The 7,034-nt window shown below is 40.5% G+C and overlaps 1 non-coding gene across 1 annotated transcript; it reads left to right on the top strand.

Moving 5' to 3' along the window:
- The first annotated feature begins 1,874 nt into the window (after nucleotides 1-1,874).
- Nucleotides 1,875-1,946, top strand: trnaw-cca (transfer RNA tryptophan (anticodon CCA)). The gene has a single exon. It is a non-coding gene; the product is annotated as a tRNA-Trp (tRNA).
- The last annotated feature ends 5,088 nt before the right edge of the window (nucleotides 1,947-7,034 follow it).

A 7,034-nucleotide genomic window follows, 5' to 3' on the forward strand; every position in this document is an offset into this window, starting at 1 on the left:
TAATCAAAGAGTTAAAATAGCGAATCTTTTTCGCTCAGACGTTGATCAAAAGCTCAATAAACGATGAAGCAGAGGCTTAGCTAACATCTAATTGTCTTGTTTTGGCCAAGATCTTTGAATTAAGGGACTACTCTGTCTTATTTGTAATTCAAATGTATATACAAATGTCACTGTTTTCAAAGGATAGGTACTTAATTGGCTTTATGATTTGGTATTGATTTTGTATCGTTATATTATTAGGTTTGTGCTTTCTGTGTTTTTATCATATTGTGAACTTCTTTTTTAAACAAATGCTTACAAAGGCAAACACAGCACACATCTGTTTACACCAGCGATGAATTGTACATTTTTATTAAGTACAATCTACTGTATTTTTAGAAAAAATGGCGTACTGTGCACGATGTGTTGCAGAAACACAACCTAATATTTTCATAATTATTATTTTAATCATTTGACAAGTATGAGGTCCCGGATCCAAATCTTCAGTTCTGATTTTTTTTGTGATATCTTCTCTTCCTCTCGTGGAAATCACAAGATGTGAGCAAATGTTTTTTGTTCTTTTTTTTTTTCACGTTGCGATCCAAAGAGCCTCAGACGCACAGTCTGACAGTAACCAAACCAGAATGGATTCTGCTGGGAGCCGGACTGAGCTCATTCTCACTCCCTGTGCTGAAAACAGAATTATCTCTTCCCCGAACATCGTCTACAGCTGCTAGATATTGCTCTGCGTCCTACTGCTCCAGCAATTCCTTTGACCAAAGACAGATCACTTGTGCGCTTTTAACCTTCTTGCAGCTACAGGCTCTTTGATGGTTCATGCTGATCATCCTGTGGATCCAAAAGAAAATTTTAAAGCTGATACATTTTCGATTGTAATTTGCATCTAGCTACAACGTCCCTGGAAAAGAGATTGTATTAGTTGCGTGCAATCGGTATCTTTTACTTGACGTATGGTAGTAGAAATAGTTTGAATAATGTTTTCTAAAGAAGATTGTTTTGCCAGGACCTGCCTTTAGCGCTCAGTAGCGATTTCGCTGTTGATATAGATGGAGAAGAAATGTCAGATGAATTGATGATCTAAGCTAAAATAGCCCTAACACCCCTCCTGTAGCAGTGTTTGTATTCATAGCAAGTAATATTCTTTTTCAAACCCGACCGTTGCTTTTGCATTAAGTGTTATGTAACCATTAGCGGTTTCGGTAGCTTCTGAAGAGCGCACTTTTCCAAACTGAAGCCTATAAGAACATTATTCAAGATGCACCATGGCCCAGAATCGTGCATCGGGACAAGGATTAACATCAATTGAAAGTACTCCCAAATAAAAGATTTGACCGAAAAATTAAAAGAGTAGGCAAGTATTAAAACAACACCATAACTTCCAAACTCTTTCCTGGTTCAGGCCATGTAAAATGACATCATCAGTGGAGTCATGCCGAGGTTGTGAGTTTAAGCCTCACCTGGAGCAGCCTGGTTTTCTGTCTTGACAGGTAAACAGTGTTTTGTGTTATTTGCTAAATGGAGAGAGGATTCTGTGTTAATTGTGCTCCTCCTGGAAGAGGTCAAGATGAGATGTTCACGAGGCTGGTGGTAAATATCCTATCCAGGAATATTTTTTGTTCTTTAATGGGGAATATCGAATATCCGGGCTGTATATCGGGGCTGTAGGGGGTCAGATCTATAGATGTAGTAAACACATTAGTGGAGACGGTGTGTGTGCTCTCTGTGAGAGAGCCTGGCGGGAAGAATAATCTGTGGTCTGGGAAGAAGAGACCCTCGTTGGAAGAGCGGCGCTCCTCACAGGAGAGAATGAAAAAAATCTTTTCCAGGGACGCTGATTTTTCTCTTTGGGGGAATTAAAAGCACTTGTGGCGAGTGACCTCGTGGCGCAACGGTAGCGTGTCTGACTCCAGATTAGAAAGTTGTGTGTTCAACTCACGTCGAGGTCAGCTGATATGTTTGCAGGTGCTGCTGGTGCCGAACCCGGAAATTATACCACGCAGTTGGGTTTTATCTGTACACCACTTAAGTAATCTGAATGAAATAACAGAGCAGTACAGAACACCCAGTCAGGAGCTTATGCAGCGAATCATCTTAAACTCGACAAGAGAAAAGGCACACTGCCCAAAAAGCCTGATTTAAATCACAAAACCCCGGTAGAAGTCGAATCGACAATCTTATAAAACGAAATCAGACGCGTTATCCATTAAACCACTAGCCCGTCACGTAAATGAATTGCACCATGGTGAGTTCTGCGCCGCTACTAGTAATACCCCACCCCCATCTTAAATTCTAAGTGAGAAACGTGTTTTCTACATTTTTGTCAGTTTTAAAACTAGGAGTATACGGCACTCTGCACAGTGTACGAAGTAAATTATTTTCGCAGTAATTAATTAATTTATTATATTTATTAATAAAATAATAAAATAAATTTACTTCGTACACTATGCAGAGTGCCGTATACTCCTAGTTGCGGCACAAACAATATATACAGTAAAAAGCCTCAGGCACTGTGTTAGATGTGTTTTCGACGTTATATATGCGTTTATTAATGTCGTCAATTTTACGGTTGCAATTCGACGTTGATTATACGTCGCAACGACGTATATATACGTATAGCCGTATTTTCGCTGTGAATATACCTATATTCGACGAATCACCGCCCACTGGGAATAGGTTTATTCCATGCTGAAAAGAGAAGAGAGAAAACATCACGTTTCAGCTGTGAAACCTTCTTCAGGTTTGTTTTCTCTCTTCTCTTTTCAGCATGGAATAAACCTACAGTATTACTTGTTCCTTTGCAGATTCGAATGCTGACGTAGCTACCCACCTGAATATATTAAACGTTTCATCTATATGATTAACATAATGTTCTCCTGAATAACTACTCGAAAAAAGCCGCAGCTCAGGTGTTAGAGAGATTTGAAATCGGATCGGTGGATTTAGAGTACAGACTGCGAACTGACAGCTGACACAGTTCTTTTATAGAACCGTTTTGATTTTCTCTACTTTGTCCCCATAACGTCATTTTCCTGCTCGCAGCCGAGCCCGACACACGGTACCGTCTGGTTTCTGTCGCTGGGCGGGTCTGTGTGGGTTCTAATGCCCCAGTATTATGACGGGGACACTGGACTGTAAACAGGTGCCGTCCTTTGGCTGAGACGTAAAACCGAGGTCCTGACTCTGTGGTCATTAAAAATCCCAGGTCGTCTCTCGAAAGCGTAGGGGTGTAACCCCGGCATCCTGGCCAAATTACCCATTGACCCTTACTCATGGCCTCCTAATAATCCCCATCTCTGAACTGGCTTCATCACTCTGCTCTCCTCCCCATTAATAGCTGATGTGTGGTGAGTGTTCTGGCGCACTAGGGGAGTCCCCATTACCTGTAAAGCGCTTTGAGTGGAGTGTCCAGAAAAGCGCTATATAAGTTTAAACAAATGTAATAAAAATATCATGTTTGATTAATGTAAAAACTGATAAAGCTAATGCTTTTTCAGGGCTATATCTACTTTTTTAAAAAAGAGAAGTCTGTCACGATTGTGAAATTTGGAGAACATGCACCAGCGGGTGCCTTCACATCTCCAGCTTCAGTCTCGCCTGTAGCTGCAAGAAGGTTAAAAGCGCACAAGTGATCTGTCTTTGGTCAAAGGAATTGCTTGAGCAGTAGGACGCAGAGCAATATCTAGCAGCTGTAGACGATGTTCGGGGAAGAGATAATTCTGTTTTCAGCACAGGGAGTGAGAATGAGCTCAGTCCGGCTCCCAGCAGAATCCATCCTGGTTTGGTTACTGTTGACTGTGCGTCTGAGGCTCTTTGGATCACAACGTGGAAAAAAAAAAAACAATTGTTCACATCGTGTGACTTCCACGAGAGGAAGGGAAGATATCATTTTTAAAAATATCAAGACTGATGATTTGGATCCGGGGCCTCATACTTATCCAATTATTAAAATAATAGTTATTAAAATATCAGATTGTGTTTCTGCAACATTTTGTGCACAGTACACCGTCTTTATCTAAAAATAAAACAGTCACAACGAGGCCTTTACACGCAGTCTGAGGTATTTTTCCCTTTTATATTTTTTGCCACTTTATATCGAACCTGTTATACTCCCAAAAGTGCACAGTAGATTGTACTTAATAAAAATGTACAATTCACCACTGGTATAAACAGATGTGTGCCTTGTCTGCCTTTGTAAGCATTTGTTTAAAAAATAAGTTCACAATACGATAAAAACACAGAAAGCACAAACTTAATAATACAACGATACAAAATCAATACCAAATCATAAAGCCAATTAAGTAGCCATCCTTTGAAAACAGAGAGAACCTTTATATCTACAAAAAAACTTGACATTTGTATGTATTTTTGAATTACAAAGCAGACAGAGTTGTCCCTTAATTGAAAGATCAGATCTTGGCCAAAACAAGACAATCAGACGTGAGCTGAATTCAGAACAGGAGCCTCTGCTTCATTTATTGAGCTTTTGAACAATGTCTGAATGAAACAGATTCGCTATTTTAACTATTTGATTAAATTACCTTCCTTCGTGCCGGAGTCAAACCAGACATCTAAGGATTCCCAGCTGTTTTTACTACAGTCCTTCGCTCTACTAGCTGAGCTATCGAAGGGATATCAGGTATTGCTCTCTGTCACATACTGCCCGATGTTGTGCAATGTTCCGGATGATTTAAATCACAGATCGACATCGTTTCCCACTCGTTTCCTTAGTCTTTCTTACCTTGAATTTAACCCACGAACCAGGATTCTTCTGTATAAACTTCCGGGGATATTACAAAATGTTTGATGAGGCATCAATCATTCCAGGCGGAAATGGACTCATTTTTTTTTCTCAGGGGATCATATTAAACATTTCATTTGGATCGAGAAGAGGATCATGAGGAACAAAACTAAGTTTCATTATGTGTTTATTAGAAGCTTTATCACAGCTAATGCATGTAAAGCCTTTAGTATGCGACAGTGAAAGTTCAGTTATGCCGGGGAGTGAAGAGAACTGAAATTTAGTAAATTCATATTTAAATAGATTGCAAATCTTCTAAGTGTTCTGTCACTGCAAAATTACAGGAGTCTACCAGCTGCCAGACGTGCTTGTTTTGGGACTATTTCCAATAAGTATCACATTAGTAGTTGTGTGTCCTTACTGGTATCTTTTAAACTGTGAGGGACAAACGAGACAGAGACACAGTCATAATCCTATTTTACAGTGTCCTGCATTTTAATTTACTGATCAGATAAATTGCTCAACAATGCTCCTGAGTCCTGAGCACTACACTGAGCACACGTTCAGCTGGGCTCTGACTTTGTTCAGCATGACATGTTGTTGCATTTGAGCTCAGAGCTGGGGATGATCTCCATATTCTACCACACTAACTAGTCCGAAACTTAGAACACAGTACACACTTTTTAAGTGAAGTCAGGTTGTTAAAAAATTAAACCAGCGCCCTGTCACAGAAACGTACCCCCGTCTCCCGCGCAACAAGCGGGGGTACTCAGCACTGTACTAACGAGGAGCACTTGTTTGCAGCTCAGCGTGAGCTCTGTTTACTGTCAGCAGACATTTCCTCATTTCAAAAGACGTTTTCACCTGCTCTCAGCATTTTATAGACAGTCATAAACGCTCAAGAAGTAATTCATTTCAGTTTGAAGTCTGTTTCTGTTGTCTCCGCGCCTGATGAAGAAAAGCCGTGCGTGTGAGACTCCCTCTCTGAAGACGTTTGCCGTCACCCTGCAAGAGAGAAGATCCATCAATCACCGAGGCAACCACTGAGACAATTAACATTAAACACGTGAAATGAGAGATGTTTTCTCCCTAGGGATTTTATCGTTTCTACTCTAACTTCTTTGTCAGAAGTGGAATTTCAACAAACGCCTCAAGGAGAAACTGCAACCTGAATGCAACGCCTTAGACCACCAACCATCCTGCCTGGGGCTTTTATATGGAATTATATTTTATTTCTTTCTACTTGTTGAAAAGAAAATTGTGAAATCATGTAATTAGGGAAATGTCTTTTGTTCATAGGGAAAACTAGTACGAGCACATGTAAAGTTTAGAGCAGCGCTCAATAAAAACGATCAGAAACCGAAAGCGCTTCTTATGCGGATCAATATATTCCGATACCGCTGGTTCTGCAGAAGAAATAAGAATAGCCGAACTCCAAGCACTGTGTTGCCATTACGGCTACTCTGGCTGCAGCTGCTGTAAGACCTAATCCGTCAGCACAGAAAGTTGTAGGAGGTCAGACTGGTTGGCACTGTCTAAATAACAGTGTGCGAATTTAAGCTTATGTATTACTATATACAATGTAATGCATGCTCTAAAAGCGTTAATCCTGCACTGGCTGCTATTTGAAGCGCCTTCATCAAAGACGCGAATTAGAGATTTATGCAGCTGGCTTTTATGCTTCACAATACCTTGCAATCAGGAAAATAAACCAATTAGAATAATGCAAAACAACGTCTGTTCTTAAAAATGATAGCTGTTTTACACTGACGTCGCTCTTTATGAGATAATCCAGATTGTGAAGACAACTGCATCCTAGCAGATCAAAATATTACACAAAGGCTGTAAAGCACACTCTGAATCGATCCGAAAATTTGATTTCCGCGAACCGTTTAGGCTCCAACAGGGAACTTGGCGCTTCTCCTGCAAAGCATTTACTTTACTGGTGCTTTTAACAGACCGTTTTATTTAGCTCATCAAGATGGCTGAGTGGTCTAAGGCGCCAAACTCAAAAACTCTTGTCTTTCCTTGCTTGGGTGTCCCGGTCCTCTGACTAGACGCGTGGGTTCATATCCCACTCCTTACAGCTACTATCTTGCATGTTTCCCGACTGTTGTGCTCGCTAACACGGAAAAATGGAGAAACCAGTTTGCGGGCACATGATAGGCAGGGAAATGCTTCGTGAACTCTTCAATGTGATCAGCAGAAAGTCAAATAGGCTTCGAATTCTGCCTTAAGAACTGTTTGGGCTGCCTGAAATCTGGAAAGATTTACTCCAAGGTATGCATTCAAATGT

Source organism: Atractosteus spatula (assembly GCF_055471065.1).
Source record: "Atractosteus spatula isolate fAtrSpa1 chromosome 10 unlocalized genomic scaffold, fAtrSpa1.hap1 SUPER_10_unloc_9, whole genome shotgun sequence".
In the NCBI taxonomy this organism is placed as follows: domain Eukaryota; kingdom Metazoa; phylum Chordata; class Actinopteri; order Semionotiformes; family Lepisosteidae; genus Atractosteus; species Atractosteus spatula.